General features: G+C 42.0%; 1 protein-coding gene across 1 annotated transcript in view; it reads right to left on the minus strand.

The window, feature by feature from the left end:
• The window catches only part of zgc:162160 (uncharacterized protein LOC561782 homolog), a 53505-nt gene extending 51427 nt beyond the window's left edge, over positions 1 to 2078 (minus strand). Inside the window, exon 1 of the mRNA XM_036558836.1 lies at positions 2006 to 2078. The gene's annotated coding sequence lies outside the window, so the exon portion shown is untranslated. The remainder of the gene's footprint in view (positions 1 to 2005) is intronic.
• Positions 2079 to 22236: the final 20158 nt, after the last annotated feature.

Below are 22236 nucleotides of genomic sequence, written 5' to 3' on the forward strand. Positions count from 1 at the left end.
TGTAAACAAACACACTGAATGTGAAAGGAGCTGAAGAGCCGAACAAGCTGTCCAGGAGAGCGTTTACACAAAAACAACAACAACTACAGTAACAGTACTGATAACAGAAACAGCTACACTAGAACTGCCAGCTCACTAACACTAATAATATCACTGCTGCTGGACCAAAACCTCCATTTTGTTTTGTTTTTCATTTTCAGTTTTTGGCATATTTTGAAAATGCCTGTTGTCCTTTACATTGTGTGTAAATTTCATGATGAACGGACCAAAAGAAACGACTCAGAATGGCTTGGAAAGATGTCTGGTTCCATTGACTTACATTAAAAGTAAAGTATGTTTTTTCCTTCTCCTGTAAAGTTACCATTTTGGAGATACGAGATTTTGTTCTGACAGCAGTGGGAGTAATAATAACAACACTGTCACCCTTAAAAGGGTTCTTCAAGGGTTCTTTACTAAACACAATGATTATAGAACCATAACAATTCAATATCCATCTAAATGCATGATTAAATGGTTCTTCTCCCTGATGGAGAACCTGTTTCATATGGTTCTTCAAAGAACCGCAAATGTTCTACATAGCAACAAAAAGCCTTCTGCTATTGTTGCAAACCAAACAATCTTTTGCTGGTGCACTATCAGCAAAAACGTTCCATATAGTACTGAAAAAGGGTACCTCCTAAAAACAGTGGTTGGTATTTATAAATGGTTCTTTAAAGAACCATATGTAAAAGGTTCTCCATCTTAGAGAAGGTTCTTCTTCATGAAAGAGAGCTTCTTGTGTATGGTTCCCTTCCAAGAATGTTTTAAAATGGGTATATGTAATACTGAAAATGGGTTCTCTAGTGGAACCCTTTTCTGTCCTACCTAGAACCATCTTAAAGAACCATAAAGAAGAGGCTCTCCATTGTAGCAAAGATGGTCCTCCTCTGTGAAGGGGAGCCTTTTGTACATGGTTCTTTGAGAAATAGTTCTGTACAGTGCTGAAAAGGGTTGACTCGTAACTGTAGTGGAACCCTTTTTGGTGGTACGCAGAATCTTTTTTTATCTTTAAAGAACCACATACAAGAAGCTCTTTACACTGTGGAGGAGAACCATTTAACCAGTGCACCAGTTGTCACAGTTCTATATATAAACATTACATTTGCTAAAGAACCCCTTTTTAAGGGTGTACTGTACATTCTTATAAAAGATGGTTCTTCAAGGGTTATTTAATGAAGACAATGGTTCTATAGAGAACCATGAATACTCAAAGAGCATTTTAATGCTTAAAAGGTTCTTTGCATGGTGAAATGGTTCTCTGGACTGAAGGAGACTGTGTTGTATATAGTTCTACATAGAACCTTCTTGAAAATGGTTCTATATAGTACCAAATAAGGTTCTGCTGTTGTTACGTCAAGCTGGTAACAGAAGAACAACTCCTTTTTGTGCTACATAGAACCATACACAACATATTCTCCATCTCCAACAATCTGAAGAACCATTTCAACACACAAAGAAATATTTAAGCATGAAATGGTTCTAAATAGAACTCATGGTTCTAAAAAGAACAATTGCCTTTACCAAAGAGCCTTTGAAGAACCATTTCATCATGCACAGAACATTTAAGCATGCAAATGTTTTTTGAGTGTCCATGGTACTCTATAGAACCATTGTCTTTACTAAAGAACCTTTGAAGAACCATCTTTTGTAAGAGTGTATATAGAACCCCTTTTAAAGAAGAGTATACTGCCTCCATTCACAACAACAACAACAACAACAACAACAACAACATCACTACTGTTACTACAGCTATTAGTCCTACTGATAACAAGAGCATCACTGAAGCCAGAGATGAAGAACAGCAGAAGCTCAGTGAACACAGGTTCTTCTACAGGTGACAGAACCACAGAGGAGCTGACAGCGCGCGTTAAACTGAGCTACAACTAGAACCACTGACGACCTCGCAGTGTTATTGATGTTCGCGCGTGTTTCAGTGAAATAAAGCTGAAATAAGAGCGTAGCTCACCGGCGGAGGCAAGTTAGTTCCTCTGGATCATCTGCCCGCGGGATGCTGCTCTCTCCCTCTCTCTCTCGCTCTCTCTCTCTCCCTCTCTCTCTCTCTCTTTTGTTCTCTTTCAGCGCATCTGAAGTGTCCGGGGTGAATATGTGCTGTCCGCGCGCGTTATTTCAGCCTCAGCATCTCGCGCTGTGCTCCTCCTGCGCGCGGCTGCGGGTGAATAAATCTCAGAGTGACAGAAAAACCGCTTTTGTTGTTCAGGCACGTTCCTCCACCGCTAAGCAGCGGAGCGGCGCTTAATCCCACCCGTATTCATCCCAAACCACGCCCACTCCGCCCTGGGATTGGCTAGTAGTGCCCCACCTGCTTCACTGGGATTGGCTCATAGCGGAGGCTTCCGGATCCTGAACCAGGATTGGCTAAATCTAGTCCTGCCTCCACTGCTAGGATTGGCTAGCGGGAGCCACGCCCCTCCGCACTGGGATTGGCTTACAGTGACCCCCGCCTTGCTACAATGTGATTGGCCTGTAGTGCACTTGACCAACTGCTGTGCCAGAATTGGCTCATTCTAGTCATGCCTTTCCAATTAGCCCTGGCTAGTGGGAGCCACGCCCCCCCGCACCGAGATTGGCTAGTAGTCACCTGTCTCCTGTGCTGTGATTGGCTCATAGAGTCTTGGCTTCTGTGCCAGGATTGGCTAGTTCTAGCCCTGCCTTTCCTGTTAGTACTGGCTAGAGGGAGCCACGCCCCCCATTCGCTTGGATTGGCTAGTAGCATCCTGCCTCCTGTGCTGTGATTGGCTCGCAGAGTCTTGGCTTCTGTGCCAGGATTGGCTAGTTCTAGCCCTGCCTTTCCTGTTAGTACTGGCTAGTGGGAGCCACTCCCCCCATGCACTGGGACTGGCTACTAATGACTCGCCTCTTTGGATTGGATTGGAGCACAGTGTACCGCCTTCTGTGCCAGGATTGGCTAAATCTAGTCCTGTCTCTGCTGCTAGAATTGGATAGCAGGAGCCACACCCCCTGCACTGGGACTGCCTAGAAATATCCTGCCTCCTGTGTTGTGATTGGCTCACAGAGTCTTGGCTCCTGCTCCAGGATTGGATAGTTATAGCCCTGCCCAGCCCTGGCTAGTGAGAACTACGCCCCCCTCCACTGGGATTGGCTTGTAGTGTCCCACTGTGCTGTGATTGGCTAGTAGAATCCCATTTACTAGCTTGGTGGACTAATCTCTACTAGTAGCTAATACTGCAGTGCTTTGCGTTCTAGAATGCTTTCCTGCATTGTGATTGGTTGTTTTAAAAAGCGCTCTAGAACAGTGCACTGCTTGTGAGTAAAACTACTAGTCAGCTGTAGTGCAGGGGTGGTGAAGTTTCTGGAACTTTGTTATCATTCTGGAACACTGGAGTGCTTGTAAGTGTGAACTACTAGCCAATCCTAGAGAAGAGGGCGGGGCTTTAGTATTTTAGACCAGTAAAGAACGCTCTATAATTACAAACTGCTCATAAAAACAGAAAAATATCCAGTCGTAGCACAAAGAGTGTGGTTTTAGGTTTCGAGAACGTTTAACAACACTCTAGAATGGTGCTTTCTAAAAAATGGTTCTCCAACGGTTCTCTGGTAAAGGCAGTGGTTATAAATAGAAAGAACAAATTGAATATGTAAATAGTTCTTTGTTATGATGGAGAAACTACAATATATGGTTATAGTATAGTATTTAGTATAGTATAGTAATACTTTTAAAAATGGCTCTACAGCCCCAAAAGGGTCCTGCTGTCTGCCATCGGTTGTAGAACCTCTTTTTGGTGCACATTTAAAAAAGGATGGCTCATCAAGGGTTCTTTAGTAAAGGCAATGGTTCTATTCAGAATCATGAGTTCTATATAGAAACACGTGATGGTTAAATGGTTCTTTGCATTGTGAAATGGTTCTTCAGATTGATAGAGAATGTGTTGTGCATGGTTCTATATAGAACCTTTTTGAAAAACCTTTGAAGCACCTTTCCTCCACCTTTCATGATGCAAAGAACGCTCTAATCATGTAGAGGGTTCTCTGAGTGTACTATATACTAAAGAACCCTTGAAGAACCATCTTTCTGAAGTGTGTACTGTATGAAACCGAATCCCATTGCTTTTGAATGTGTTGAATGTTCTAGAATTGCTTGTGATAAACCAGCAACCAATTGCAGCACAGAAGAGGCGGAGCTTCAGTGTTCTAGAGCACTTTAGAGTGCTATCAGTGTTCTAGAATGAAGAACAGCTTGTGAGTATTAACTTGTAGTACGGGGAGGCGGGGCAAGTCTGAATACAGGTGGGGAAAAAAACTAAAAACACCCAAAATACCTTGCTGGATGTCGCCCACACTGACCGGGAGAGGGACGCTGGAGGCGGGGCGTTAGGTAACCACTCTCCTGCACATTCTCCCTTTAGAACTGGAACAATCCACACAACCAGTGTAGTACATTAGTAACAACGCCTTTATGACTTATTTATAACAGGATTTATAATGCATGAATGATCGGCCTTACAGCCAGAGCGCCAGCCATCCAACAACCCGCCTCTATTTTTGGAATAAACACTGTGTTAATATCATTCAAGGCCATCGAACTGCTAGAAATGAATTGGTCCATCTCTCCGCAGGAGAAGCTCGTTCGGATTCTCCGGCTGCAGCTCCTCCTGTAGACCTTCCCGCTCGTGTTTTCTCAGGATGGAGCTGCGTAACCTTCACCCACAGATGAATTTGCTCTCTTGTTCAGAGCACCGTGTCTAATTGAACTCAAGAGACCTGCATTCTTATTGCATCAATAATTCACGCTTATGTGCTTTAACTGAAGAATACAGTCATCCTGGATATTCCTACTTATTAATATATGTATTTATTCCTCTGTTTGGGCTCCGGACGCTGTTTTCTGTGCTCACGGTCACTAATAACCCGCATCCGTCAGGCTGAATTATGACTGAAATTAATCAGCAGAGCGGCGGCAGGAGTTAGAGGATGATAAACAGCACGAGGCTAATAGTGAAATGGCTCTTTATTGATGGCCGCTCGCAGATATTCTCCATTGAAATGTCTTGGCTAGTTCATAAATCTATATTTCTGCTGAAGCATCGTGCAGCAACCTATTTTTGCAGTGGGCGCAACTTCATCCTCGTCTCAGGGCTTAATTGATCTTGTCATTAAAGGGCTCGTATACTGGAAAAACACATTTTCCTCACCTGTTTGAAATGAGAGTTTGATTTAGGACATAAACACAGTTAAGGTGTCAGTCGTATGGAAATAACAGCCCGTTTTGAATTCGCTGGTTTTGTGATGTCACAAAAACCAACACATTGACATACAGTCACATGCAAAGGTTCCTCCCCCAAACTTTTTGAAAGTGAAAATAAGTTAACACATCTTCTACACTTGTAAAACAGATGGTTCTTCAGTGGTTCTTTAGTATATAGAATCATGGAATAGTTCTATTTAGAACCATGAGTTCTATATAGAACCATTTGCATGCTTAAATCGTTCTTCACATGATAAAATGGTTCTTCAGGTTGATGGATAATATGTTTTATATGGTTCTGTATGGAACCTTTTTGAAAATGATTCTCTGTACACTTAAAAAAAGATGGTTCTTCAAGGGTTCTTTAGAATATAGAAGCATAGACTAGTTCTATTTAGAACCATGAGTTCTATATAGAACTATTGGCATGCTTAAATTGTTCTTCACATGGTGAAATGGTTCTTCAGAATGATGGATGATGTTTTTTTGGTTGCAAGAATAGAAGAACCCCTTTCAACCCATTTATCATGCAAAGAGCTCATTGAATGTTCATGGTTCTAGATGGAACCATATTTTGCCAGTTGAAGTTAATGCTTTTTAATAAAAGTTACAGTTATAGTATTAATAATAAATACATAAAAATAAACATTAAAATATGGAGCACTCATTATAAAATATCTAACATTAAAATACGAAGAAAATAGAACAAAATCTCACCTTCACTTTAACATCACCTTCACTTTAATATCACCTTCACTTTAACATCACCTTCACTTTAATATCCCCTTTACTTTAACATCACCTTCACTTTAACATCACCTTCACTTTAACATCACCTTCACTTTAATATCACCCTTCACTTTAACATCACCTTCACTTTAATATCACCTTCACTTTAACATCACCTTTAATCTCACCTTCACTTTAATATCACCTTCACTTTAATATCACCTTCACTTTAATATCACCTTCACTTTAATATCACCTTCACTTTAATATCACCTTCACTTTAATATCACCTTTACTTTAACATCACCTTCACTTTAATATCACCTTCACTTTAATATCACCTTTAATCTCACCTTCACTTTAATATCACCTTCACTTTAATATCACCTTCACTTTAATATCACCTTCACTTTAATATCACCTTCACTTTAACATCACCTTCACTTTAATATCACCTTCACTTTAATATCACCTTTACTTTAACATCACCTTCACTTTAATATCACCTTTACTTTAACATCACCTTTACTTTAACATCACCTTCACTTTAATATCACCTTTACTTTAATATCACCTTTACTTTAACATCACCTTTAATATCACCTTCACTTTAATATCACCTTTACTTTAACATCACCTTCACTTTAATATCACCTTCACTTTAACATCACCTTCACTTTAATATCACCTTCACTTTAACATCACCTTCACTTTAATATCACCTTTACTTTAACATCACCTTCACTTTAATATCACCTTCACTTTAACATCACCTTCACTTTAACATCACCTTCACTTTAATATCACCTTCACTTTAATATCACCTTTACTTTAACATCACCTTCACTTTAATATCACCTTTACTTTAACATCACCTTCACTTTAATATCACCTTCACTTTAACATCACCTTCACTTTAATATCACCTTTACTTTAACATCACCTTCACTTTAATATCACCTTTACTTTAATATCACCTTCACTTTAATATCAGCTTCACTTTAATATCACCTTCACTTTAATATCACCTTTAATATCACCTTCACTTTAATATCACCTTTACTTTAACATCACCTTCACTTTATATCACCTTCACTTTAACATCACCTTCACTTTAATATCACCTTCACTTTAACATCACTTCACTTTAATATCACCTTTACTTTAATATCACCTTCACTTTAATATCACCTTCACTTTAATATCACCTCACTTTAATATCACCTTTAATATCACCTTCACTTTAATATCACCTTCACTTTAATATCACCTTCACTTTAATATCACCCTTAATATCACCTTTACTTTAATATCACCTTCACTTTAATATCAGCTTCACTTTAATATCACCTTCACTTTAATATCACCTTTAATATCACCTTTACTTTAATATCACCTTCACTTTAATATCAGCTTCACTTTAATATCACCTTTACTTTAATATCACCTTCACCCAAAACCCTGTGGAGGCCCATCGGTCCAGCAGTGAGTCCATAATCACAATCGACTTTAATTTCTGTTACATCAGCTAGCTGTGCTCTGTTGGACTCCCAGCCACAGACGGCTGTAGCATCACCGGGGTCAAACGGGAACATCTGCCAACAAAAGTTATGTTGGTCAAGTTGCTCAACCACCTGGGAAACCAGAGCAACAGCCAAGCAACACCTCAGCAACGACCTGGAGCCCAGGAATTCCAGGTAGTTGCTATGGTGCTTCTAAGCTGTTGCTTGGTATCCCAGGTGGTTGCTAAGGTGTTGCTATGTCATTGGTTTTGTATCCCAGGTGGTTAATAAAATTTAGACAGGCTGCTATGGAATCCCAGGTGGTTGCTGAAGTATTATAATTAAGGACATTATGATTATGTAATTATTATTATTATTACTATTATTATTATTATTTATAATAATAATAATAATAATAATGTGAAAAGTTTCATACAGATGAGATCAGGACAGGTTTCTTTCTTTCTTTTGGCCTTTCGCACTTTCGCTTTTTCACCCTTTCTTTCTTTCTGTCACTCTCTGGCTCTCTTTCTTTCTTTCTTTCTTTCTTTCCTTCCTTTTCTTTTCTTCCAGTCCTTCTCTCTTTTTCTTCTTTCCTTCCACCCTTTGTTTTTAATCACTTTTTCTTTCCTTTCCTTTTTTCCCTCTTTCCTCACTTCCTTCCTTTTCTGTGTTATTAAAAATGAATTCTGTCACTCATTCATACTATTTTATGATTTTTTGTGCTATATTTCCTCCAGGAATTGCTAATCTAGTTATCATTATTATTGTTAAGTGTCTGCAGTGAGAGGTTGGGGCAGGTTGTCCACACATTCCTCACGACTCATTTACAGTAAACTGTTTGTAATAGTGACCGCAGCTGAGATCGGGTCAGTCTCCGGTGGTTAATGCGATCTTAATAACGTGGCCAGTGATGCTTCGGGGAAACGGGGGCAGGTTTATGATGATGGCGTAATAATTTTAATGCCTTAATAATTGCAGTGATTTCCCCTGTGATCACTGATAGATGTGATGTGTAGATGTGGAACGCAGCAGTGAGGACAGTGCAGAGATAAACAGGGAGGCTGTGGTCAGAGCAGAGACCTGATATGGCTCAGTTAGTGAGGGTGAGGGAGGGTCACAGAGTTATCAGCCGGTGATGATGCGCTGCTGAAGGCCGGACGTGTCTTTGACTCTGAGGTTGTGGTTCAATTTTACAGTTCAGCCTCGCAGTGAGTCTCAGACACAGCAGCGCTGCTGAGGATGCATCGATACTGATAGTGGTATCAGGTATTGGGCTGATACGGAGCTCATTTACTCATTAAAAGTGTAGGTGCCTCGCTGATGAACAAACACAGTGAAGGAGGATCTGCTCACACAGGGAAGAGTTACTGACTCCATCACTGTCCATCTCTTCTTAAATCCTCCTTTAAAGGCTCTTCATATAACATGATCCTCATATGTTTCATATCTAAATGCTCCATTATCTTCATCACTACTTTCCAAAACCGCTGCAGCAGCTTCAGCAGCTGTAAACTCTCTGCATGCCGTTTCACATGAGTCTCCGATGTGGACTGAATGAAGAATGAAGGGTTTCCGGCGTGATGGTCAGTCCTTAGTGATTTCCTGAGTGTCCATTGGTCAGTTTCACACAGAATGTAGACGGACACACCAATCCACCAGTTCCACATGGTGAGAGGCAGATGACGTGTATCTCAGCCCCTCTTCATAGGCTCATAACTCCGGATGTGAGTCTCGTATGATCTCGTGATAAGATGGAATGGAAAGGGCGACTCTACAGATTCAGGAAGTGTTTGAACTGGATTTCTGAGCTGGATCATCACAAAGATACAGACACAGATATAGAAACAGTGAGTTTGGCACACATGCAGTTCATGGACCCCAGGGGGTTAACATAACGTCTGAGGGGGCTGTTTTAGTGCCTCCCTCCACTCTCATTTGTTAAACACAGCTTGGAACGTTTACTTCCTGTTGACCTCCTCCGACTGGAAATGCGAAAGTGAGCCAAAATCTGATGCAAGTTTAATGGTGGATTAATCCCCCAAGGTTGCACATTCACATCACCACCCTCCCGAAACTTCCTGGCACCCCACTGTCGCCCTAGGAAAGATTCTGTGGATCCGTCACTGCTTGTATAAGGAACCTACAGCACAACTGTAAAAAGTGATCAGTTATCATGATAAATGATTATAGCTGACAAATTATTCATAGTTAACTCGTTTAGCTAATTCATAATGTAGCTCATGGTGCAGCACTGCTGACCCAGCACACACTCACCTGTTTACTGAGTAACTTAGTCAATCACAGCTAAATACGCTCATTATTAACCCCTTAAAATCTCAGACTTTTACACAGTAAGGCTTATTATTCAGTAACTACAGGGACTTTAATACAGACTGGTTGAGCTATTACTATTACTATTATTATTATTATTATTATTATTATTATTATTATGTCCCATTGAAGCTCAGTTTCTCCTGTTTGTGACTGTTTGCTTTTCAGCTGTAAGGTTGGGGGTCCGTGTTTGGGGGGGTTTATTCTGCCCTTGTGCTGTAATTGAAAAGTGAAATACTCCGGCCCAAAAGCGCGAAGGTCAGCATGGAGACGCTGCATCCGTCATAATAAACGTCCGTTCTTACGCACTCGGGATGTTTCCTCCTCACGCTGGACTGTTTATTTCTCTACAGGACTGTGGAGCTGCTCGTTTACTGATCATATATCACTCAGCACAGCCGCACACACACAGCACTGTACCACACACACACACACAGCACCGTACCACACACACAGTGCTGTACTACACACACAGCACCGTACCACACACACACACACAGCACCGTACCACACACACACACACAGCACCGTACCACACACACAGCACTGTACCACACACACAGCACTGTACCACACACACAGCACCGTACCACACACACAGCACCGTACCACACACACACAGCACCGTACAACACACACAGAACCAGACAACACACACAGCACTGTACCACACACAGCACCGTACAACACACACAGAACCAGACAACACACACAGAACCAGACAACACACACAGCACTGTACCACACACAGCACCGTACAACACACACAGAACCAGACAACACACACAGCACTGTACCACACACAGCACCGTACAACACACACAGAACCAGACAACACACACAGCACTGTACCACACACAGCACCGTACAACACACACAGCACCGTACAGCACACACAGCACTGTACCACACACAGCACTGTACCACACACACAGCACCGTACCACACACACAGCACTGAACTCAAAACAAACTCTGCACATCAGCCGTAACACAACTCTGCCTGGAGTGGACGTTGCTAACAGAGATCAGAACAGTCATTAGATAATCAGATGATTAGATGTCAGTGTGTTTGAGCTGAATGGGTCAGTGGGCCGTGTGGACGCTGCTGATCTTCCTCTCAGACTCAGAGATGTTAATGACAGAGTCAGCGAAGACCTTAAACTCAAACTGAACCACAGAGTCATGGACAACTGGTTCGGACACAGCGCTGATCTACAGAATGAGATCCATTCAGACCTCAGACAGAGAGAGATAGAGAGAGAGAGAGAGAGAGAGAGAGAGAACAGAGAGAGAGACAGAGAGAGAGAGAGAGAAAGGGAGAGACAGAGAGAGAGATAGAGAGAAAGGGAGAGAGAGAGAGAGAGACAGAGAGAGAGAGAGAGAGAGAGAGAAAGGGAGAGACAGAGAGACAGAGAAAGGGAGAGAGAGAGAGAGAGAGAGAGAGAGAGAGAGAAAGGGAGAGACAGAGAGAGAGAGATGGGGGGGGGGCTCAGGCCGAATGATACACTACCAGCTTTACTCTCCACAGCTGGAGATATATGGAGAATGATAAGAGGAGAGAGGAGGAGGGAGGGGAGGGCAGAGGAGAAAAGAAAATGGAAAATGGAGAGAAGAAGAGAGAGATAAGAGAAGTGTTGTAAACTTAATTTTAGATTATTTATCTTATTTCTAGACATTTTTTACTTGTTTTAAGTATTTTTTTAGGTAAAAGTGTCTCACTGTATTGTAAGATAATTTAGCTTGTTGTAAGAAATGAGATTGAAACCAGCTAAATTATCTGCCAGTATAATGAGACAATTTTACTTAATAATGTTACTGAAAACAAGTGAAAAATATATAGAAATAACATAAATAGCCTTATAATAAGTGCACAACCATCTCAAAACAGGAAATATTAGACACATTGACTAGATTTAAGATCATTTCACTTGAAAAGATACTATTGTTTGCAGTGCAGTTCAGTAGTGCCACACATTTCCATTCAGTCAGCACAGAATGACTTAAACGTCTGTTGTTTATTTACTTCTTTGGATCAAAATAAACAGTTTTAATTCATTGAAATGCACTTTCGTCCATTTTTGTCTGTTTTATCACAAATAAGTTACTTACAGACCACACAGTCTTGAATGAATTTTAAGTGGGATTTCTTGGATGGTGAGAAGCAGAAAATGCTAAACCAACTTCTAAGACTGAACTCTGGAGGTGTGTCTACAGATTCTTTGAGAAACTGAAAGTGAGTCTCTTGAAAAGAATGGAATCTGGAATAAAGGGAAAGGCCCAGTCCCATTTTACCCCTCGCCCCTACCACTCAGCCCTATCCCTCTGTTTTGCGCATTCACGTCTAGGTGTAGGGTGTCCTGATTATTGTTGAGATAGAGGGGGAGGGTGAAGTGTTGGGGCTACATGACCCTCCAAACTGTGGTTTTTCAGAGACTCCAAACAGAGAGTTATGAGAAAAAAAGGAAAACATCAAGATGGAGAACAAGAGACCAAAGAAACCCACAAATGTGAGAATTTTCTGTTAAAAATTACGATAACCATCATATTATCTTAGTTTAATGTCGTTTCAGTGTATTATGGTCGTTTTCTTCATAACAAGCATAAAAATTGATAGTAGCATGCTAATGTCTCGGTAGCTAGCTAACTAACTTTCCCGTTCCACCTTAAATAGTCCAGCAGTTCTGACGCCTGAAGAGCCAGAATGTAACTGCTGCTCCATTTAAGGTGGAACAGGAAAACTCAAACGAGAATCTGGTGAATATCTGACTTCAGCTTCATATCACTGAAGAATTAGGGGTGGGTGATAATAAATAATTGCCCCCCTCTTTGAAGATCATATGATGCCCTAAATGTAACTAAAGCCCAGCAGTGAGGAGCTGAACTTTACCCTCCTCTGCTGTCACTGCAGACTGGCAGGGTCGCCTACAGAGCAGTGCTGGTAGCTGTTAATGAAGTGATGTAGTGATTTCCACCACTAACTCACTCAAAAACAAGGGGTAGGGGTAAAAATAAGAAATGGGACTGGGCCTAAGAGTGACACCACTGAACACTGAGACAATATGTCTTCCGCCTGTTTCCTGACGCTGAGAAATGAATAATTTGTGTTTAATGGCTTCGTCTCCCTCTGAAATGTAAAGATTCAAAAGCTGTTCTTTTTATTACTCACTCAGGTACAGAGGCAGTAAATCTCCGGAGCCAGTTCCTCACGGAGTGACAGAGGAACATAAAGCGTAGGGTCTGAGTTATTTAGCGTTAGCGATAGCTTCATTAAAGGTGAAATATTACTGGGCTCAAGTTCCTCTCTCTGATCCGGCGCTGCGGAGGAGAGCGGAGGCTGGTTAACAGCGAGCTGAAGGACAGTATGATGATTGTTGGGTTTGATTAAGTATCTTCAGCCCCCACAGCGCCTGAACAGGAGGGTCTCAGATGATCTATTACACAGCCATGCTACATTAGCTTCTCCTTTACTGAATTAACTCGACCATCTCTCCTCTCGCTCTTTATTCGCAACGCTGTAGAAATGTATGAGCACCGACAGCTCTACGAGTCTGGACTTAATGCTTTTTCCGTGATGTAGTAATTCTCTTGCAGATAAATGTATAAAATTATTCCGCTATGCTAATCCTGTGCAACTTAATCAGTTAAAGAAACCTTCACCACCTCTGGCATTGAGCCTCGCTGCACTGGCTTCGCCATGGAGCCTCGCAGCATTGTCCCCGTCATGGCCGTCACTCTATTATCTACGCCCACATCTGTATAAGTTGTGAGATGTTATCTTGTGATAAGGTTGAACACCTTTAACACTCCTCGATCCACAGAGTCACTTGTACCAGGAATACATCATAGAAGGCATTACCACCTACAGTGGACAGCACAGTGACCGCCCACGGGTGCTTAACGATCGTGACTGGCGGCGTCTGGCTAGAATTGTCCGTGCAAACAGACAAACGACTCAATGACTCAATGCAGGAGGCCCAACGCGCATATCCCACAGGTCAGTGCAGCGTTCTTTAGCTTCCATGGGATACGGGAGCAGAAGACCCACTAGAGTGCCTCTGTTAGCACCATGACACTTGACACAGCGCCTCACCTGGGCTCGTGACGTTACTAACGGGACCCTAGAAGACTGGCAACATGTGGCATTGTCCGATGAATCATGGTACCAAGGGGTTTGTGTGCGGCGCAGACCCCATGAAGCCATGGAACCCAGTTGTCAACAAGGCACTGTGCAGGCTGGTGGTGGTTCCATACTGGTGTGGGGTGTGTTCTCATGACATGGGTTGGGTCCACTGGTCTGCTTAAACACACCATTGACCGGTGACCATGTTTCACTGCTTGTTGACCATTTGCAGTCCTTCATGGACTTCATGGACCCCCACAGTGATGGGACATTCCAGCAGGATAATGCACCGTGAAATCAGGCCCAAGGTGTCCAGAATTGGTTTGAGGAGCATTCTGGAACGTTCTGATGAATGGTGTGGCCTGCAGGTCGCCCCAGTCGAGCATGCATGGGATGTGGTGGAGAGGTCCACTCACACCTGAGATCCTGCTCCTACAAACACCACAGAGCTGTGGCTGTCCAGACGACACGACTCAACATCCCTCCAGACGTCTTCCGTCCACTTGTGGAATTGATACCACATTGAGTTGCTGCACTTCGCTGGGCTAAAGGGGATCCTACACGATACCAGCTCCTGTCCCATAACTTTTGGCACATCAATGTTGTTAGCTAGCTAATGTTAAAATTAGCATTATCTGTCATGCAGTTAGCATAGCCAAGGCTAATTATACGTAAATGTAATATATAAATGATTTTTTTTGGTTATGTAAACAAGTAAACGTTAGCTTGGTGGCTAATTCATTGTCTTTCCCAACCTGACCGAAAGGTCAACCATAAAAATTTTTTCTTAGGGTCACTACAACCTAAACTTTATCAACTTCAGCTATTTTAGGCTAACTTCAGCTAGCTAAGTTAGCACCGTAGCCTACCTCACTAGCTACTGTAGCATAGCTGAAGTTTTTTTATTGTACTGCCAATGAAGCGATCGTAAGGCCAGACTACACTGTTCTAGCTTTTAGCTAATTATTAGCTAGTTAATATTAACATTGACACTAACTGTCATCCACTTAACATAGCTAATGCTAATACTGAAGAGCTTCATATTCACAGTGCTGGTCAGAGGAAGCAACATTCATGATATTTCTTTCATATTTGTACTTCTTTATTTATATTTACACCAACAGAAACTCCTTGCACACTGTGTGTTTGGTGAATAAAAGGTCTGATTCCAGGGTTTTTGCCCCTCCAGGTGACTTATTAGTTGGAAATCAAGGCCACCTGCTCACAGACCCAAACCTAGCAGAGATTCTATCTCCTCCATCCTGAACCCCGAGCTGATATCAGGCCCAGGAAGCACATCCACCCACCAGAACACTCTCACTGCTGCTCCAACTCAGCGCTGCTCTCAGTGGATGAAAACGGCCGTGCGTGCCAGGGGAGCGATGCGGGGCTGTAAAGGGATTTGATTTTAAGCTACTGAAAGGTGCTGGAAACACGCCGTGCTAACACTGCTAGCGTCCCAGTGATGTTACATAACAACATGAGCTGCTGTAACACCACACCGGCACATCAAACACAGACAGATCCAGCCAGATAATTAAGCACCTCAGCGCACTGTTTATGCTGATAGGCCGGGTGATACACACAGCAACATATAATCACGCAGAATTTAAACCATATACTGTGTGTATAATGAAAGGTTTTAAATATATAGTAAAGAGGCTGAATCAGAGCCATTAGAGTCACTTCAGACCTGATTTTACTCACCACAGTGAGCGAGAGCTGAGCTGAGTTTGTACAGATACTCTCTCTCCCTCTCTCTCTAAATATGCTAATTATGAGTATCTTTAAATACATTTACATATACGCAGATCAGTCATAACATTAAAACCACCTCCTTGTGTCTACACTCACTTTTATCAGCTCCACTGACCGTATAGTTTCACTCTGTAGTTCTACAGTTACAGACTGTAGTCCATCTGTTTCTCTGCGTACTCTGTTACCCTGTTCTTCAGTGGTCAGGACCCCCATGGACCCTCACAGAGCAGGTACTAGTTGGGTGGTGGATCATTCTCAGCACTGCAGTAACACTGACGTGGTGGTGGTGTGTTAGTGTGTGTTGCGCTGGTCTGAGTGGATCAGTTAAGCGGTGCTGCTGGAGTTTTTAAACACCTCAGTGTCACTGCTGGACTGAGAATAGTCCACCAACCAAAAATATCCAGCCAACAGTGTCCTGTGGGCAGCGTCCTGTGACCACTGATGAAGGACTAGAGGATGACCACCACAAACTGTGCAGCAGCAGATGAGCTATCGTCTCTGACTTTACATCTACAAGGTGGACTGACAAGGTAGGAGTGTCTAATAGTGAGTGGACACAGTGTTTAAAAACTGATCTGTCTGATCCACTCAGACCAGCACAACACACACTAACACACCACCACCACATCAGTGTTACTGCAGTGCTGAGAATGAACCACCACCCAAATAGTACCTGCTCTGTGAGGGTCCATGGGGGTCCTGACCACTGAAGAACAGGGTAAAAGGGGGCTAACAAAGTATGCAGAGAAACAGATGGACTACAGTCTGTAACTGTAGAACTACAAAGTGAGACTATATGGTCAGTGGAGCTGATAAAATGGACAGTAAATGCAGGAAAGCTGCTGTTTTGGGAATTCACAAGTCAATGTACACTGAATTTTGTACACATTGTTTATATGATTAATAAAAAAGACTGACGACTTATTGGCTTCGGAAAATACCATAAACTCTCGAATGGCTAATTAGAACTGCTGCTGCCTATTTTGCACACCTCACACTTTATTGACTATTGACTATATTGATTATCAATCAATCATTCAGCAGTATTTAATCAATGCAGGATCATCATTAAAAATGCACAGAGTGATATTGCTGTAGCTGTAGGATTAGGCACACCTAGATTGTCAAAGCATTTTTAAGGGGGAACCCCACCCATTTTCCAAAATTTTCTCCATAATAAACCGGTTAAGATTTCATTCAGAGTGGTTTGGTGTGAAACGCTCTGTTCTAGATAAACTTACCGAGTCAGAACTGTTCACAGTGGTGGTGATAGGAACCAGACGTCCACCTCTAAAAGCTCCCTCACAGAAAGTTCCTACATGAAATGGTTATGAATTCACTGCCTGATGACTGAGACAATGAGTGCGTTGACTTGCACTTCATAATCTGATCATAATCAGATTTCTGCAGTTCTCTGGTTTATAAGTACACACTCTGATTTCTTAGATCATTAAGGTCTATAAATCTGATGAAGAAATCTGATAAAGAGGCTGGATTTGAGTCAGTAATGGGGTTTTTTAGTGCTGTAAACTCTCACTCTGATTTCTTTCGTTTCTCTCAGTCTGAGCATGTGTGAAAACAGAGCGCTGTCCCAGAAACAGTGAGCAGCGTTTAACACAGCACCTGCGAGACGCAGCACAACACTTTTGGAGCGGCGCTGAAACCGACCACATGATCGACCAAATGAAGGATTTAACTATTCTTCATCTTCTAGACGATGTATTTTCATATTTTCCACTAAAGTGACTCGATGTTTAATAAAAAGCCACTCATAATGTTTGAGTTTATGTTACGTTTACGTCACGTCTTTTTCAGTGACTTCATTGGCTGGTTGTAAAGTAGAAATCTGATTACTGTCTGACACATGTAGACCTGGAGTTTCCCCATTATCTGATTACTCAACTGTATGAAAACTGTACCAGTTATCTACACAATCTGATTTTCTGCAGTTATCAGATTATTAAGTGCATTTAAACACACTCAATGTTTTACAATAGTTTTGATGCAATTGTGGCCTTAAACTCCATTCATGGTGGAGGGATACATATGCAGGGTGCTGTGAGGCAAAATAGTTCCTCAAAAACTTCAGATTTTCCACTATTTTCCATCATCAACATTCCATATAAACCCAGAAGACTCGTGTAGGTTCACTGGTGGTTCTGGATAGTAAATAAAATGTCTATATTTGTGTTGTAGTCATGGCGACCCCTGGTTCCTATCACCACCACTGTAAAGACATCTGAACCATTTCACACCAAACCCCTCTGAATCTCTCTGTTTACATCTCACACACTGGATTATGGAGAAACATTGATACAAATCATGCTGCTTTGTTTGCATTAACTTACCATATTAAACCCTAATCGAGTTTATTTAGAGGAAAACAATATCACTAATGGCCCGTGTGGGCATTTGAACGTTACCCTAACCTCAGCCCCTCCCCCAATAACAAAAGATTTTATACCATATACTATAATATATAACATATTCTTATTTTCCTTTTAACACTGCATTTCAAAGATTTGTTAAATAAAGTGTGGTGTAATATTGAAAAAAAACAACTGTAACAATTTTTAATAACTTTCAAACTCATATTATTTGGGTACTGTTTTGTCTTTTTGTCCCTCGCCCACCACAAACATTGCAAGATAAAAAGTCTGAGCACCCCTGTTCTACATATCGATGTGTCAAAACATTATGAGTGCCTGCTTAATATGCTGTTGGTCCTCTGTGTGCTGCCAAAACAGCTCCAGCCCACTGAGGCAGGGACTCTATAAGACCTCTGAAGGTGCTGTGTGGTATCTGGAACCAGGACGTCAGCAGCAGGTCCTTTAAAATGTGAAGTGGAACTAAACTCTGACTTATTCTAGCAGGTGCCACAGATGCTGGATCAGAGCGAGATCTGGGGACTTTGGGGGCCAGGGCAACATCGTGAACTCTTCGTCATGGTCCTCAAACTGTTCCTGAACAGTGTGTGCAGTGTGTCAGGTCATTATCCTGCTGAAAGAGGCCACTGCCATCAGAGAACACCATCTCCAAGTGGGGTGAACCTGGTCTGTAACGACGTTTAGGTAGTGTTACGACCCCACAGTGTGTCTAGGGCGCTGTGGGATCAGTAACATGGGGCATTTAAAATATTGAACAGGTGATGAAGGACAAAAGCATGAGGACCAGATAAGTAAGAGCTGTTAATGCTGTCAGGATTCTAAATGGTCAGAGGCCCTGAAGGCAGAAAGCAGACACACTAAACCCGTGTCACATGTCAAACTGATTGACACATGAATGCCTGGAACATCGCCAAGAGCATCACACTCCCAGCACCAAATTCTTGTGACAAATTCTTCCCACAGTGCATCCTGGTGCCCTCACTTCCCCAGGTAAACACCGCACACGTACACAGCCGTCCATGTGAGAAAACGTGACTCACTGGACCAGACGGACTTCTTCCATCGCTTCAGGGTCCAGTTCTGATACCCGCATGCAAACTAAACACGCAGATTCTATGAATGTTTAAAGTAACAACAGATTGATTTCTCAAAATTGTTCACCATTGTAGTCGTAGGAACCAGATGTCGTTATGTCTACACTACAAAATCACCATTTTATCTGCTCTCCAAAATGACGTACTTGTGTCCTTTAAGTTTTATATGTCACGCTGATAATGGTAAAATAGTGCTAAATTGAAAAAAATGTTTTCTTTGGGTTCTATTTTTTCCTTACAACGCCCTGCATGTACCTGTCCGCCCTGTACGCATTGTGGAGAAGGGTCTGACCACAGAGCCGCAGATTAGCACACTTGCAGTTTCACTTCAGCAGAAACTGGAATCACGGTGAGAAACATTTGTGAGTGAAACAAATACGTCGTCATTAGCCACCATGCAAATATCACTGTTAGCTGTTAGCTTACAGACTGTTGGCCATGCAACTGCCTCGCTATCCTGCCTCATAAACTGGTAAGCAGAGCAGCAAGTCTTTTGCTGTTGACATTGTCAATGTCCATTCACTCTGGGTTGGTGCCTCTCTATTTCTGTCTGTCTCTCTCTCTCTCTCTGTCTGTCTGTCTGTCTGTCTGTCTGTCTCTCTTCTCTCTCTCTTTCTGTCTCTCTCTCTCTCTCTCTGCCTGTCTGTCTGTCTCTCTCTGCCTGTCTGTCTCTCTTCTCGCTCTCTCTCTCTCTCTCTCTGTCTCTGTCTCTCTCTCTCTCTCTCTTTTATTATTGATTTGGCTCTAGGGCATTATGGAAACAGACCTCCTCTAAGTCCTCTGCATACTCTGCCATCTTCCAAAATAGGTATGAAAACTGTAAAAATAAACTGTAAAATAAAGCTGTAGCTACAGGCTACTAACTACAAAAGCACGTTAGCTCGCGTACATTGAGTGATCCTGGAGTAAAAGTTTATATTAAAAATATGTTTCAGGCCAAAACTTTACAACAAATCTACCACAATACAATGCCTCAGGTATTAAACAATGCATTCATAACCATTTTGTGTAATAACTTGTATGTAAGCTGCTTTTAGAGTCATTAAATCGGACGTCTGGTTCCCAGAGCTATAATGGTGAACAATTCTGACTGTAAGTTTCTCTAGAAAGGCGCATTTCACACCGAACCACTCTGAATGATTTTGTTTACATCTAAACCATTGAATTTTGCAAAATCAGTGGAGTTCTCCTTAAACTTCTCAAAGATGAGATACAAGAAACTCAGCATCCGCTAAAGGAATCAATCCAGAGTGACAGAGCTTTATTCCAGCCGAGCACATCACTCAAACAAACTCGAAAGGTATGAAAAATATGGAAACTATCAAAAGTACGAATCACTTTTCAGCGCTAAGTGAAGCGAGAGGCAGAGCGCAGAAATGAAAAGTTTGGAACATAATATATTCTGATTTATGTGTGGATGTCCAGCTTGTCTTGTTATGAGCTAAAGTTTCATTTATTTCCCAAACTAACAAACCTGCTCAGTTTACGGAGGCAGCCTGAAGGGAAAGAGAGAGGAATAACCAGCAGAGTATCATCCATATGAGCCTGAACAAACTGGACGTGTGTGTTTTATTGCTGAGTAAATGTTTAATGCAGCCTCTTTTTAAACGAAACAACAGAAGCCATATCGCCCCCTACACTTCCTGTAGTGTATTACAGTCTGTCAGAGTGACTGTGTGGATCATATGAACATTATAGAGGCTTTTTAAATGAAACAGTAGAAGCCATATCGCCCCCTACACTTCCTGTAGTGTATTACAGTCTGTCAGAGTGACTGTGTGGATCATATGAACATTATAGAGCTTTTTAAATGAAACAGTAGAAGCCATATCGCCCCCTACGCTTCCTGTAGTGTATTACAGTCTGTTAGAGTGACTGTGTGGATCATATGAACATTATAGGGCTTTTTAAATGAAACAGTAGAAGCCATATCGCCCCCTACGCTTCCTGTAGTGTATTACAGTCTGTGAGAGTGACTGTGTGGATCATATGAACATTATAGGGCTTTTTAAATGAAACAGTAGAAGCCATATCGTCCCCTACACTTCCTGTAGTGTAGACTGTTAGAGTGACTGTGTGGATCATATATGTTATAGAGCATTTTTATTTTTAAGTTTGAGATGTTAAAAAAAGCCAGAGAATTTTATTTTGGCCAAAAATGAATGCATGTTGTATTGACTGTCATTATAATCTATACTGATTAAGTGGAATCATCACCTTCAGATGAATGGACTTGTTCAAGGATTCTAAACAGAGATATCATGTCTTTGTATTCTTGTTTTTGTCCTAAGCCGTCGATGTGAGAGAGTCGATGGGAGGAAATTTTCATTTTCCTCACACTCCGTCTCCCCATGACCTCCTCAGCGGACTCGGGACGTGCCCGGAAAGCCTCAGGCTCTGCAGGCCTCATGTTTAATGCTGATCACATCGCTGATACTCCAGGGAAACAGCGGTTAAGTGCAAAATGCCAACGCCCAGCCGCTGCCGTCGCAATTACAGCCAGAACAGAGCGCTATTCATCGCAGCCATCTCTACGCGTTCAATCTGCTAATTACTGAGGACGGCCCTGAAAGCTGAATGGAGAGAGGATTTCCTTTCACCGTTTTATGGTGCTTCTGATTAAACTGCTCATTATACAGACCTCCTGATTCAGAGTCTGTCTCTGCCGCCCACAGTTGGAGGGAAAACGTGATTTTTTTTAAAATTCGGGCTGAGGACGTCCTTCTGTTCACTGGTTTATTTTCTTCAAACATCCAAAAGTCTGTAAACTCCAGCGTTTCTTCTGAAATGAAGGTGTTACTAGTGAGTCTGTTCTGCAGTAACAGCCTCTGAAAAGGCTTCTAGATGTTGGAACATTGCTGTGAGGATCTGATTGAGCATTAGTGAGGTCAGGTACTGATGTTGGATGGTCAGTTCTGGATCATTAACTCATCCCAAAGGTACTGGATGGAGCTCCATCACTCCAGAGGACACAGTTCCACTGCTCCACAGCCCAATGCTGGAGGCCTTTATACCCCTCTAACCCACACTTGATCTTAGGCTCATGT

The sequence above is a fragment of the Colossoma macropomum genome, unplaced genomic scaffold (assembly GCF_904425465.1).
Source record: "Colossoma macropomum unplaced genomic scaffold, Colossoma_macropomum, whole genome shotgun sequence".
NCBI lineage: Eukaryota > Metazoa > Chordata > Actinopteri > Characiformes > Serrasalmidae > Colossoma > Colossoma macropomum.